Consider the following 16,320-nt stretch of genomic DNA (forward strand, 5'->3'; position numbering starts at 1 on the left):
GCAGAGGTGATTTGAGTTGTGAGCTCCCGAGATATTTTAGGCTCCAGAAATGTCAGCCTTCCCCACCCCCCTCCTCATTACCATTAGCCTCTTGGTTTTGCACTTCTACTTTCCTTTCCCTGTCTTGTCTGTGCTAAGAAGTATGTTAATGGCAACCAATAGAAATTACATAAACACTGGTTCCCAATTATTCACTTAATACTTTCATTCCATGGCCAATGAAATTTACATTTTCATTAGAAAATTCTCAGTTCATATTCCCATAATTCAGTTTTCATGAAACAATGAAAGTTCCAAGTGCTGTGGCACAAAATTAAATAGTATCTTAGAAATAAAAGATTTATTAGTCCGACCTTCAGCGGCCTGTCCAATCCCAGTCCCTCTGTGTGTGGCCCAAAAGATAGCCTCTCACCCTCTGTTAGGATTCCTTTAGTAAACTTCCTCACACGGCCACCTACTCACTGCTTAGTCAGTTTTCATATTAAGTAGTTTTCTATAACATTAAACATTGCCTCTCTCTACCTCTTATTCATTGGTCTATTTTCTTGACATATGACATTTTTAAAAAATATTTAAAGATAGCTACCATTAATCTAATAAGATTTCTGTTCTTCAGGCAAAAGATCCTAGATCTTCCCTTATTCGTGCATAACGTGTCATTATGTCCTTTATTCTGCATTGTACAGTGTTAATTCTAAAAATATGGTCACTACACATCAACACAAACCCTTATTGTTGTGTCACTGCTTAGTGTGGTTGAACTTTTGCTTCTCATTTTCTGTACACTAGAACCCTGCCTAAGATTGGGTAATAAAATTAGCATTTGAAATTACATATGATACAGGTTTATATTAAAATTGTATTCACTTAAAATGCAGACAAGGTGCCTGAGTGGCTCAGTTGGTTGAATGTCTGACTCTTGATTTCAGCTTAGATAGTGATCCCAGGGTCATGGGATCAAGCCCCATGTTGGGCTCAGTGTTGAACATGGGGACTATTTGAAATTCCTCTCTCTCTCCCTCTGCTCCTCTCCCCTGCTCATACTCTTTCTCCAAAATAAAATAAAATAAAATAAAATTAAATTAAATTAAATTAAATTAAATTAGAATGCAGAATATTATATACATTTCATAAATTCAAAATTATAAAACATGTCTTCAGATAAATGATATTTTCCTTTTGATATTTTATTATCTGATAAATAAAGCAGGCTTCCATTGAAAAATTTTCTTGTATGTAAGAATATTCTCCCCATAAAATTTTGGCTCTTAACTTGAAGAAATAAAATGGGTTAGTTTCTTCTCACAAATTCACAAACATAAATTGCTGATATGGTAAATATCTAAATGTAAAAATTATATGAAATATTAGCAGAAAGTATAGGAAAACTTATGATTTAAGGTAGGGAAAGGAGGACCACTTACTATAAAGCAAAAGGCCATTAGAAAGAAATGAATAATTACAGCTACACCACATTTTTAAAACTTATGTAACACAAAAGACAGTTAAAATTTTAAAGTGAAAAAGCATATAATATGTAACATACACATATGTAGCAGATATATTCAATATATAAGAGAATGAATTAATGTCAACCATATATAAAGAACTCACACAAATCAATAAGATAAATGGGCAAATGAACAAGAATTCACAAAGTAGTAAATACAGCCAATAAACATCATAAATCAATTAACATATATGATAAATAAATAATGTAAATGAATGCAATTACTAGGTATCATGTTCTATCCTTAGCACAGGGTGAAAGAAAAATTTGCCAGCAGGTGTGATCCAGAATAAAGGAACACAACCTTTTCTGTGGTTTGTGTAATCAGAATTGTGATAGTCATTTTTAATAATAGGTATTAAATTTAAAAATTGTAGTAGCTCAATTTAAAATTGTCATATCAATTGTCATAGAAGAACTCATTCATATGTACTAAGAGATTGTACATTACACTACTTTTGTGACAGGAAAATAAAAGAAAGAAAGAAAGAAGGGTTGAATTGGGAGACAGGCAAAGACAATCCACCATAAGTATAAGTGTGTGGCCTGAAGATGGAAAACAAACTAATGAAACAGAAAAAATATTTAAAACTATATAATCAATGAGAAGTTTGCATAAATAAAAGAAGACCTAAATCCGCATGTTGAGACGGTCAGGTAAATACCACAGAAAGTTAACTCCAAACCAAGACGTAGCCTAGCATGATCAGAATATTTAATTCAGAGTAAGTGATGCAGAAAGGTCACACCAGAATCAAGTTAGTATGGATCACATTTATCCACATCTCTGGCAAAGGAGTATTTAATTCTGACTGAAAGTGTGGATACAATAGGCCAAGTATACAAACACTTAAAATGCACACACCACTACTGACTCATCAAAGAAAAGGTTCACCTGCTAAAAAGAAGATGGTTCAAGATGATCAGAGTTTCTTTCTGCTCCTATTTCTGTTCCTCTTTGGAGATGTTCTGTCTCTAGCTGGGAAGAAATAAAATATATATGCAAGTGATCTGTTCTTTATTTTTTCTTGACATGCAATGCAGATGGTTTATCCTCAGATAGTTTCAATTGCCTTATAAAAATATGTTTTAGAGAGTGGTCAAGCGTATTGAAAATGCATATCAGTGATTGAAATTCAATAGAAGATGTGCTCTTCTTACATAGTGTATGTACACACTTATACATAATAATGTGGCTTCATCAATATTCTAGCCAGCATATGTTTGTGTATATGTGCATGTGTCTGTGTGACTAAAAAATGCTGCGTAACATGTGTAGTCCCTCTGTCGTTCTTCATCCCATTCCTTAAAGACATATTTTATAGTTCTTGGTTAGCAAATTATGTATATTTAAGGTGTACAATGTGATGTTTACTCACCATGCTGTACATTAGATATCTGGAATTTATTCATCCTACGACTTCAACTTGGTACCCTTTGACCAACATCTCTCCATTTGCCCCACCTCCCTTCCACTGGTAATCACTGTTCTTCTCTCTGCTTCTATGAATTTGACTCATATATTTCATACATAAGTGAGATCATAGAGTATTTTTCTTTCGGATTCTGGCTTATATCACTTAGCATATTATGTTCTGCAGGTCCATTCACGGAGTCTGTTTTATCTAAGGCATGTGCATTTTTTAAAGTAATCTCTATACCCAACATGGGGCTCAAACTCAAAACCCCAAGATCAAGAGTCACATGCTCTACTGACTGAGCCATGCAGGTGCCCTGTTATGTTCATTTTGGATGCTACTTTTTGAACCTGCTTACACAGATACTCCAAAACATATCCTTGTGCTTTGGGGAAATGTCCTTTATAGGAATGAAGTGGACAGTGAATTTTGCCATTATTTTGGGTACTTGACACCTTAGTAAGACAAGATCAAAAATGACAATGCAAAACTCAGCACACATACTGTCACAACAGAGAAATTGGCAAGTAGTGTAATTTCAAAATTGTGTCCTTTATTTTCCTTTCTCTATACATATTCAATATCACTATAATTTAAAATGTTTTAGGGGTGTCTCAGTGGCTCTGTGGGTTAAGCATCCAACTCTTGATTTTGCCTCAGGTGATGATCTCATGGTCATGAGATTGAGCCCCTCTTCAGGTTCCACACTGGGCATGGAGTCTGCTTGGGATTCTCTCTCCCTTTCCCTGTACCCCTCCCCTGCTTGCTCGCTCCCTCTGTCTTTGTCTTTCTCTCTCTCTCTCAAAAACAAAATGTTTTCATTTGTTCTTAAATGATTCAGAAAATGATATTTTGAAGAAAATCAGTCACAGGAGTGTTCACAAAAAGTTTAGACTCAAAACCAAGAAATGGAAAGTTTAAATGTTATACATATTCTCCATTATTTATTAATAATTACAAAAGAAATACAGATGGTCAATAGACCCATAAGAAGATGTTGAACATCACTCATCATCAGGGAAATACAAATCAAAAGCACAATGATATATCACCTCACACCTGTCAGAATGGCTAAAATCAAAAACACAAGAAACAAGTGTTGGCAAGGATGTGAAGAAAAAGAAACCCTCATTCACTGTTGGTGGGAATGCAAACTGGTACAGCTACTATGAAAAACAGTATGGAGGTTTCTCAGAAAGTTAAAAACAGAATTACCCTCGATCCAGTAATGATACCACTAGGTATTTACCCCCAAAATACAAAAATACTAATTCGGAGAGATACATGCAACCCTACATTTATTGCAGCATTATTTACAATAGCCAAACTATGGAAGCAGCCCAAGTGTCCATCAATAGATGAATGGACAAAGAAGAGGTGATATATATTTATCACCTCTTATAATTATATAACGCATATATATGGTATATATATATGTATATGTATATGTATATTATATACATATATACACATATTATATACATACATATGTATGTATACATATTATATACACATATACATATTATATACATATATATAATATATATATAATGGAATATTACTCAGCAATAAAAGGAATGAAATCTTGCCATTTGCAGTGACATAGATAGAGCTAGAGAGTGTAAGATTTAGGGAAAAGTTAGTCAAAGAAAGACAAATAGCATATGATTTCACTTATATGTAAAATTTAAGAAACAAAACAAGTGAGCAAAGAAAAAAGGAGAGAGAGAGAGAGACAAATCAAGAAACAGACTCTTAACTATAGAGAACAAACTGGTGTTACCAGAGGTGAGGGGGGTGGGGGATGGGTGAAATGGGTGGGGAGGATTAAGAGTACCTTTATCATGATGAACACTGAGTAATGTATAGAATTGTTGAATCTCTATATTGTACACCTGAAACTAATAAAACACTGTATGTTAATACTGGAATTAAAATTAAAGTTAAAAAATAATAATTACCAAACATAAGAAAGGAATTCTTCTACTAATGAATTGAGAGAGTGTGTAAGTTATGAAGAAGTGAAGTTAAAGAACTAGTTCTAATTCATTTTTATGTTTAAGATAATTACATCCATAAAAAGGATTTATACATTTAAAATTAATTTTAGGATTCAAAACACTAACATTAACATCTAAGACTAAAATTGTTTTTGTTCCACCAAAGACATTAATTTTAAATAGCCTAAGAAAAAAAAAATCATACATATTCTGCAAAATACAAACCAGGTAGGAATACTGAATAAAATATGTATGATTCTCAGTATAGCTAGGATTTTAAAAACATAAAAGAAACCCCATGGAGATCGAATAAGCTAAAAATCAGAGAGGGAATTTGAAGGTTGTAGCAGTCCTGAGGGAGTTAGCCATCCCAGAAACTAGGAGTATCCTTTAAAGCCATCACTGTGACCACAGAGTGGGCTTTAACCTCAAGTTGGGGAATTCAGGATTGAGTAGCATAAATGAGACTGGGACCACTTTAGTGAAAGTGAAAAAAAGAAAAAAAATATGTCTTACTGGGAAAAGAAGATTATAAAATAAACATGTTTGTCTTGGCCTGAGCTTGGGTGGGAAATAAAGTCTCCTAAAAGCATTGTAACATCAGCCTTGTCTAATGTGGTTTTGAGGTTCAAATTTATTTCACCTGCATTGTACAGGAAATGGCAAATCAAACAAAAATTCAAAATGTTCCTGTGGGTCCCTGGGCCAATTCAAATAATTTTTGAAAGGACTTTCCTTAACCAAGACCCCATAAATTTCCCACAAAACATAAGCTCAATCTAAACTCTAAATTCACAAGGAAGCAAGGCATGATGAGAGAGAGTAAACCATCAAACAAAACCCGCAAACAAACAACAGAATTAGACTTTTAATAATTACAGTAATGAAAAAATAAGACACAGATTATAAAATGAGTATGTTTAAGTGAATAAGTAAATGAAAGGTGAAAATAAATAAATGAAAAAGGAAAAATATATAATATAAATATAAATATAAATATATATGTATTTACGTCAAGACAAGTTTCAGAAAAGAATCTGTATTAGTCCAACTTCTCCAGAGGAATAGAACCAATAGAATGAGTGTTCTAGGCATTTATTTTAAAGAATTCAGGAGTCAGAATGCTTGAGTTGAATCTTACCTCCAGGATTTGTTAGCTGTGTGACCTTGACCTAGCCATTTTACCTCTCTTTGTTTTCTGCGAAGAAAAGGAAGAAAGTAATATTACTTACTTAAAGGTGTTGGTGTGAGGAGTAAATAGGCTACAATATGTAAAATTTTATCACAGATCTTTAAAAATAGTAAGTGCTCAGTAACTATTAGCCATAATTAAAATATTACTTAAAAGATCACATATAACTGAACTTAAATATTTATATTGGAGAAAAAGCCCTCAATATGCAGAGTATTTAATTAGGAAAAAAGAACACAAGTGTAAAATCAAAGAAAGGAAAAGGAAAAAAGTAATAGATATAAAAGCAGAAATTAATGAAACAGGATATATAAAAAGGTAAACTAGGTCCAAAAGAACCTGAAATTGACAAAATAATAGAAACACGTCAGGGAAGATTTTCAGGTAAAAATGAAGTAAGACACCAATGAGCACTGTTAGAAATAAAGTGGCCATTGTGTGGATCATATAACCTCAGTGGGAGCTGTGACACCCTTAGAGGAGCAAAAATTGGTTCTTTGGAGTCCCCTCAAATGTACTTTTTTTAGATGTAAAACCCAGGTATACATATATTACATAAACAGATACACACTATATCTGTGGTATTAAAATTTCATTTTTTGGGGTGCCTGGGTGGCTCAGTCGGTTAAGCGTCCGACTTCGGCTCAGGTCATGATCTCATGGTTCGTGAGTTCAAGCCCGGTGTCAGGCTCTGTGCTGACAGCTCGGAGCCTGGAGCCTGCTTCGGATTCTGTGTCTCCCTCTCTCTCTGCCCCTCCCCTGCTCATGCTCTGTCTCTCTCTGTCTCAAAAATAAATAAACATTAAAATAAATAAATAAATAAATAAATAAATAAATAAATAAATAAAATTTCATTTTTTAACATTTGAGCATTTTCACAATGTATATTAAAATAAAAGTTTTGAATCCCACAGCCTCTTTAAGTATTTGGAAAAGCAGATAATTGGTGGAAAGTTTAAATGAGATTGGCAGGGTGATTTTGGTTTGACATTCAGTGACTGTACATTCTGATATTTTTTCCTCCATTCCCCAAATCCATGGTAGCAAAAACTATGTTGTCTGAAAATTATCACTGGGCTTAAGAGAATTATTTTTAAAATCCAGACAAACTGAAGATTCTAGAGGCCAAAGGGAGCTTTGGGAAATAATCATCTACTCCAGAGAAATTTCCAAGAGTGATTAGTAAGGTCATAATTTGTTTTTAAAGTTATATTATTTATTTTGAGAGAGAGAGAGACAGAGAGAGAGAGAGAGAGAGAGAGAGCAGGAGGGGCAGAGAGAGAGCAAGTAGGCTCCACACTACTGGAGCCAAACATGGGGCTCAAACTCACAAACCATGAGATCACTGAAACCAAGAGTTGGGACACTTAACCAATTGAGCCACCCAGGCACCCCAGTCAGGTCATAATTTTTAAAGAGAACCCAATTCAGAATCTACTGCTTATTCCCAGTGTTGACTTAGGAAAATGACTTAGTCTTTCATTGTGTCTGTCTAGAAAATGGGTAGTATAATATCACAGTACTATGAATTTTGCTTATTATGATGAAAATATCCCTACATTTATTGGTCAGTTTCTTTCATTTTTTTTTTAACTAAAATTGATTTGACCAACAACACCAACAACAAAAAGCCCTCCTCCTCCACGTTTTTCAGTTTCTTCTAATAGATTCCTATTTCTAAATGCTGCTTTAGCCTGGGTTACTTGATTGCACATAATGTAGAAAGGTTGCATATCTTTCCTTTTTGTTCTTTGTGTACAGATTTGAACCTGTCCTTTATTTTTGCCTATATAAACAGATTGGTTACTTTTTAAAATTTTGTCACAACCTCATATTACCTTGGCTCAGGTAAACAAGCAAAAAAAATGAGCAAATAATTTCAAAATTATCAGAGAGTTAAAATGATTTTGTTGTCAGATTGAACTGTTCATAGTCATTTCCAGATTCTATTATTATAAATACCTTAATAAATGATCCATTTGGACTATCACTGAAAAATGCATAAAACATTTACACTTGTAAAATACTACTGGTTTGATAGTCTTTAAGGTCATTTATCCTAAAGCAAAAAGCTGAAATCAGTAGCATAGTATTTCTAGCAAATCATCATCTATGGGACTTAGTTTCCATGCAGTAAGTTAAGAGGGAGAAAAAATATATATAAACTGTGTATTCTGTTGTTTCTTACTAGGAAATATGAATTGGCTGATTTGTTCTTAGTACTGAACGTTACAAAGTAAATCTCTTGAACTATAGGAAGCTCTAGTCATCTGAGTAATTACTTCTATTCTAAAAGGTAAAAAGAACCTCTCAATAAGTAATGCATGATCCACAGAATAAAAATATTGAACAATACTCAAAGCTTAGAGAGTGTCATCATTGCTACTGGGCAAACATTTTGAATTCTCTTACTACGACCCCCTCTCTTTCTGAATAAGAGCAAAAACACACACAATCACGCAAGAAGCTGTGGGAGCAGAAGGCAACGTATAGGGCATGGCAGAGGATACTAGAATGGACAGGTTTCCCATTTCCTGACAATAACAACCAACCCAGGCCAGATTTCCCCTTGTTCTGTGCCGGGAATCCTGGAATTTCCCTGTCTCCTAACACTTCCATCCTCAGCCCAGTCTTCGTCAACTTGAGATTCTGATTTGAGGACTTTATTTCACCATAATGTTTCAATTACCTAAGCAAGAAATAAGATATCAAGAAATATATTTCACCAAAAACTGATCTCACAAACATATTTGATCACCACTGTTCAATATCTTGCATGAGGTGGATAACTAGAAGTGACGGTCTGGATTTAAGGCATAAGGAGATGTCAACTCTGGTTTTGACAAAAATTTTCCCATTTACTATCTACAAAGTGACAAGCCAACTTTTCAGCTTCTTGGTGATTTAAGAAAGGTGGATAGAATTAGAAATCGGAATAAAGCAAAATCTATAGAAAGCACATATTTTTATACGATTCGGTGGAAAAATTAACATGTTGAGAAAAACAGGTTATTTAGCAATAAGTTTAAGTGCCGGTGATCCTATTGACTTTAAAATTATTTCAAATCTTAATCTTTATATATATGCACATATATGCATACATGTGTATGCATACCCTTACTAGATACAACACTTAAACACAAACAGTAAAGGAAAAAACAGGTAAATTGGACTTAATTACAATTAAAACATTTTGAGCTTAAAAGACATCATCAAACAAGTGAAAACAACCGCTGAATAGGAAGGAATATTTACAGATCACAAAACTGTTAAGGGATTTGTATTTACTTTCTTTGTTTCTTTTGAGAAGTCAGCTGTTAGTCTATTTGTTGCCTATTTTTCGTTTCTATTTTTGTTTAAAGATGATCACTTTGTATATTTTTATGTTTTTTTTTTTCTCTTTGTATTTGCTTTTCTGCGCTTTTACTGTGATTGGCCTGGTGTGGACTTAATTTCATTTATCCTGCTTAGGTTCTTAACGTTTGTCATATCTACAGATTAGTGTATTTTTTTTTAAGTTTATGTATTTATTTTGAGAGAGAGAGAGAGAGCAGGAGGGGTAGAGAGAGAGGGAGAGAATCCCAAGCAGGCTCCACACTGTCAGCTCAGAGCGCAATGTAGGGCTCAAACTAACGAACCATGAGATCATGAGCCAAAACCAACAATCAGATGCTTAACCAACTGAGCCACCCAGGTACCCCAACAGATTGGTGTATTTCAATAGCATTGTAAAATTGTAAATCATTATTTCTTTAAATATTACTTCTGCCTCACTCTCTGGCATACCAATTAAACTGTGTTAGATCGTTTTATTCTGTCTCATCATCTTTGTTTCTTTAACTTCTCTTCTGATTTTAATTCTTTTGCTTCTCTGTGCTAAATTCTGCTGTGTTTTTTTTTTTCTGACCAATCTTACAGTGCTAATTCTCTCCTCATCAGTTAAAAACTAATTACTTCTGAACCCATCAGTTGTATTTTCAGATGTGATTATTGTATTTGTCAGTTCTAGAATTTCCAATGCATTATTTTTTATATTTTTCAGTTATCTGTTAAAGTTTTTAATCATGTATTTTATCTTCTGGAACATAGTAAATACAGCAATTTTATGGCCTCTTTCAAGTAAACTCAGATGCTCTGTGGTTCTGGATCAGTCACCTGCAATTTATGCTGGTTGGTCTCTGTTATATTGTCCCTTTGTATTTCATTGTTTTTTATAGTGTTCTCATTATTAAATGTGCAGAATTTTTTGTAAAAATAATTTGAGGTCTAAAATGATATTATCTTCCTCCATAGAGAATTACGATTGCTTTTGGAAGGCAGTTTTAGACACAATCATGTGTTTGTGTGTGTGTGTGAGACAGAGAGAGAGAGAGAGAGAGAGAGAGAGCGCATGAAGCTTCTTTATTTAAGTACCTCCCCCTACTGGTGTAAGAACAAAAGATACAGATTAACCATGCCATTGTTTTATTTTCACAATGTTTTTTCCCCCTCAAACTCCTTTGAAATTAAACAGATTTATCTGTAAAGGTACCTTACTACGTGAAAACTTCTCAACCCACAAAGGCCCCATTAATTTCTATGGACACATTTTCATTTACTCATTTATCCTGTATACAAAAATCCCACCTTTTTGCCAGCAGTTAGACAACAACAACAACAGCAGCAACAACAACAACACAGAGAACCTAAAGATTTTCAAATGACTTTCTACTAAGTCACCAAAAGGAAATCCCCAATATCCAAAACCTTTTAAATCTAAAAAATTCTATTTTCCTAAAGCACACTTACTCTACATTGGCATCAATATAATTTTACAAGAGCATACAAAGCATGAGGAAAGAGAAAATAATTACATAATATTTGTGATCAAGAAAATATTACCTGCCTTTAAATAAAAGGAAAGTGGCAGAAAAATAAATGGGTTTAGAGATGTCCATTTTCACAAGTAACAAAGAAGTACACAAGTAAGGAAGGAAGCTAAAATATGTATGAGCTACAAGATGAACCTAGCAGAGCTTGCATATGTGTTATAAAGTGAGGTTGTTTCGAATCCTCTCTCTCAGTATTTACGTAAAGAAAAGTACAAAAAGAGCCTCACCAGAGGAGGATTTCACTGAGCTGAAATCCATCATGTGAAAAGCCAGTAGATGGATATGGTAGCTGTAACCTTGGCCTGTTGTTGCTAGCAAAACCAATCCACCAAATAACCCAAGTCCCTGTCCCCGCCCTCTTAGCCCATCCCTGTTGACAAGATAAAATCACTTTCAGGGTTTGAGTTGACGTCCGCGTGAGCCGCCTATGAGGACCTCCATCCAATTCACCATTTTTTGCAGCACGCAACCTTTCAAAGGTCCAACCCAAAGTGAAAGATTTACTTGTGTGCTTCTACTTCTTGCTATAATCTGGATGGTATTGCTTTTCTTCTTAACCCTTGAGCGTTAACAAGACACTGTTCAGCTTTACCGCCTCTTAGCATCTCTCTCTGACTTTGGCCTCCTCCACAATGGAAAAACAATGACCCAAATGCCATACTTAGCACCTTAGGTAGAGTTTCATCCTTTTCAACATCCTCCTAAGTTTATCAATCTATTTTACCACTTGAGTGTCTTCAAGCATTTAAAAAAAAAAAAAAAAAGTTTTGAGCTTTTCTAATTGTCTTCATGGGATATTATTGTCTTAGTCCTTTCGGGCCACTATAACTGAATACCATAGACCAGGTGGGTAGTTAACAACATGAATGTATTTATCATAATTCTGGAGGCTGGGAATTCCAAGCTCAGGGTGCCAGTAGATTAGGTGTGCAGTGAAAGCCTGCTTCTCAGGTCATGCACAGACAGCTGTCTTCTCACTGTGTCTCCAAATGGTAGAAGGAGCAAGGGAGCGCTTTGTAGACTCTGGAAAAAGAACACTAATCCCATTCATAAGGGCTCTACCTCATCACTTAAGCACCCCACCCCCAAGGTCTTACTTGCTATACCTTCACATTGGGGGTTAGAATTTTAACATGTGAATTTGGGGGGGGGGAGGATAAAAACATTCAGTCTATAGTAATTATCCAAAGTGGACATCAAATAGATTTTAGATGGATTAATAAAAATGTAAAGTATGCATTTTTAGTGAGGTATCATGTAAGCATGGAGACCATAGAGAGCAAATTGGAGTCTAGGGCATTCAGAATTGTGATGGTTAATTTTGTGTGACAACCTAGCTGGGTCACGGTGTTCAGATATTTCTTCAAACGTTGTTCTGGATATGTCATTGAAGTTGTTTCCTAGATGAGATTGACATTTAATTTTTAATTTTTTTTTAACATTTATTTATTTTTGAGACAGAGAGAGACAGAGCATGAACAGGGAAGGGGCAGAGAGAGAGGGAGACACAGAATCTGAAACAGGCTCCAGGCTCTGAGCTGTCAGCACAGAGCCCGACGCGGGGCTCGAACTCACGGACCGTGAGATCATCACCTGAGCCGAAGTCGGACGCTTAACCGACCAAGCCACCCAGGTGCCCCGATGAGATTGACATTTAAATAAGTGGACTTTGATAAAGCAGATTACTCTCTGTAAGGTAGCAGAACCTCCTGTAATCAACTAAAGGTCCTAACTGAACCAAGGGTGACCTTCCCCAAGCAAGAAGGACTCCTGCCAGCCAATTGTAACTCTTCCTTGAGTCTCTAGTCAGCCTGCCTAATCCATCAGATTTGGGATTTGCCACACTTCCACGTTCACCTGAAGTAATATCTTAAAATAATTCTCTCTCTCATATGTATATATACCCACACATATCCTGTTGGTTCTCTTTCTCTGGAAAGCCCTGACTCGTATGAATCTGTAATGAGATCTTGAAAAGGAAAATGGAGATGGAAGACAGATTTTAGACAATTTCATGAGAAAAAAAAAGTTTTGTTAATTAATTTTATCAAGCAGTAGATGGGGAGGTGGTTGATAAAAAGCATAAGTCTAGAATTCTTCTTATTTAGAGGTTAAATATTTAGGAATATATAAGCAGCACTTATCTTGATAAGCTAGTGATTAAGGGCATTCAATACATGAAGTTGCACATTAAGTTTTTAAATTGTTTCCAGCTCCCTAAAATACTCAATCACTTAATTCTACTCCCTAGAAAACTAGCTTTTTATTTTATTGATTTTATTGATTGATTGATTTTTTAATGTTTATTCATTTTTGAGAGAGAGAGAGAGAGAGAGAGAGAGAGACAGAGTATGAGCTGGGGAAGAGCAGAGAGAGAGAGAATCTGAAGCAGGTTCCAGGCTCTGAGTGGTCAGCACACAGCCCAACACGGGGCTCAAACCCATGAGCAGTGAGACCATGACCTGAGCTGAAGTTGGAGGCTCAACCAACTGAGCCACCCAGGCGCCCCATAACTAGCTTGAAAAAAAAAAGGATAACAGCAATGCAATGCTGCTCTTGCTGTTCAATATTGTTTAGGATCTCACATTATTTTGTGACTGTAAGCAAATTTCAATCTTTGTAGATTTCACTTGGTTATACAAAATGAGATACTACTTCTCTTACTGAGTGTTCTCTTACTTCTCTTACTTAAGTGTTCTAAGAGCACTTAAAAACCGCATAATTGATGGGGCGCCTGGGTGTCTCAGTCGGTTAAGCATCTGACTTTGGCTCAGGTCATGATCTCATGGTTCGTGGGTTTGAGCCCCGAGTCGGGCTCTGTGCTGACAGCTCAGAGACTAGAGCTGCTTCAGATTCTGTGTCTCCCTCTGTCTCTGCTCCTCCCCAACTCATGCTTTGTCTCTCTCTCAAAAATAAATAAACATTAAAAAAAATTAAAAAAAATTAAAAAACAATATAATTGATAATGTCAACAATTAGAAAGTTGTTGCTCTTTAAAAATATACTAAATAAAAGAGAATCCTTTGGTTAAATGTGTTCAAGACATTTAGAAACTGAATTACAGTGTATATTATGATATAAAGAATAATGAATGGAAGCTAACTGATTTACTCACTAATCTTGGATGTTGGTAGCACTGTGACCTTCACTTTTTGTGAAATCGTATGAATATTTCCTCACCGTTTCATGAGGGTGTTATGAGGATAAAAATGAAATCACAAACGTGAAATAGCTTTGAAAAACTAAAGTGCATACCAGATGTTGTTATTAAATGATGGTAGTGAATGCTCAAAAAAAAAAAAAGGAAAGATTTATTTCCTTGGAAAACCATTGTAAAGGGTTATGAGCAATCTAAGAATTTTCCCTAGGGTAGTTGGGGTCTAAAGTGAATAGATAAAAATCTGTTAGCTTTGTTTTTAAAGCAGTTATGTTTTGAGCCCCATGGCATTCCTCCAAGGCAAATGAAAAATATGCATTACATTTTGCAGAAAAAAATTTCACAAGCACAGAGAAATGGTAAAGTTTGCCTAGGTTACATTCAGCCTCAGTGGCAGAGAAACAAAGAGAACTAAGAATTTCCGTATTTATACCAGATGGGAGTACATGGTAAAAAATGTTGTTACTTGATGGCTTTCTTGTAAAGAATGGCATTATGATATTTTCCTTGATCTTTTAAAAACATGTATTGATAGAAATATGTATATAAAATAGTAAATAATTTGTATGTACATATGTATGTGTGTGTATATATAACATATATGTGCAAGATAAAGAATTATTTATAAACATCATTGTACCCAACATCTAGCTTACGAAAACTAGCATAATTAGTACCCTTAAAGACTTGAACCTTTACTTGTCTATACATCTGTCTTACATTTATGAATCTCCCAAGCATATAATATCCATTTTGCTTGGTGTTGAGTTACTACAAATGGAAAAAATACACGTTGTTTTATGAATTTTATTTTTTTACACTGTATTTTTGACATTCATCTAGATTGATAAGTGAAACTGGAATTCATTCAGTGTAACTGTTTTATATTGTGACATTACATGAATGTCTGACAACTCATTTGTACATTTTGCTATTAAAAATATTTGGTTTGATTCACTTTTTTGCTGTTCAGAACTGCACTGCTTTTAACATTGTATGTATTGTCACAGTGCACATATGTAAGGGTTTCTCCAGGATACGTAAGAAATAAGAATGAAATTTCTGGGCCATAAAAGATATTTACCTTCGGCTTTATAAGACAATTCTAAATTGTTTTCTAACATGATTTCCCAAGTAGAGCATAATTATATATTCCCATTAATAATGTATAAGTAGTGCTAAAGCTTTCAACAGCCTAATCAGTGCTTGAGTTAGATATTTTAATTTTTGCCAAGCAGGAGGGCATGATTTTTTTCCTCCATAATTTCTATGTCCGCAGTTATTAATGAGATTCATATGATGATTTACATAATAGTTTTTCTGTTCTGGGGAGTTTTTGTTCTGAATTTTTCTTTCTATTGACTGTTTTTATTTTCTCATTGGTTGCTGTAAGTTTTGTGGATTCTAGATACTAATCCTTGGCCAGTTATTTGTGTGAGAAGTAAGGGAGATGACTCATTTTCAGAAGTACCAAATAAAAGCTGTGCTGTCTAATTAACAATAGGTTTGCAGGGGCACCTGGGTGGCTCAGTCGGTTAAGCATCGTACTCTTGGTTTTGGTTCAGGTCATGATGTCTATGTTTGTGGGTTCAAACCCACATTGGGCTCTGCACTGATAGTTGGAAGCCTGCTTGGGATTCTCTGTCTCCCCATGTCTCTGCCCCTCCCCTGCTCTCACACTCTCTCTCAAAAACAAATAAATACACATAAAAAAATAGGTTTACAACCTATGGGAAAATGTACGACCACTCCCCCACCCCCACAGTGGAGCCCCAAATCCTTAGACACTTCACTTCCTGGTTCTTCCCCTCTCCATTTCCTGGGCTTATTTTCATGGGCTTTGCAATCAGCATTCTTCCAAGAACTGAAGTCTCTGCATCACCTCAAGGAAGGAAGGTACATCCACTCAGACTACTTTTTTGCCTTACATGGGCATAGGCATTGACCGGGTAAGCCAGCCAATGAGGAATCAGGGGAGGGACTTGCATGCTAGGAGATAAATTATCTGTTGTAACTGCCCCCAGTGTGCCTATCCATCAGACACCCGCTCTTACAAGAACGGGGCTTAAAGCCTCCCTTCACTGTGCTGAGTCTCTATGTCCATAGAACCAGGCACAAGCACATTCTTGAAAAGCTTGTCTATTATGCAGATGGTTCTGTATATCAAAGGTA

Source organism: Prionailurus viverrinus, chromosome A3, assembly GCF_022837055.1.
Source record: "Prionailurus viverrinus isolate Anna chromosome A3, UM_Priviv_1.0, whole genome shotgun sequence".
Lineage (NCBI taxonomy): Eukaryota > Metazoa > Chordata > Mammalia > Carnivora > Felidae > Prionailurus > Prionailurus viverrinus.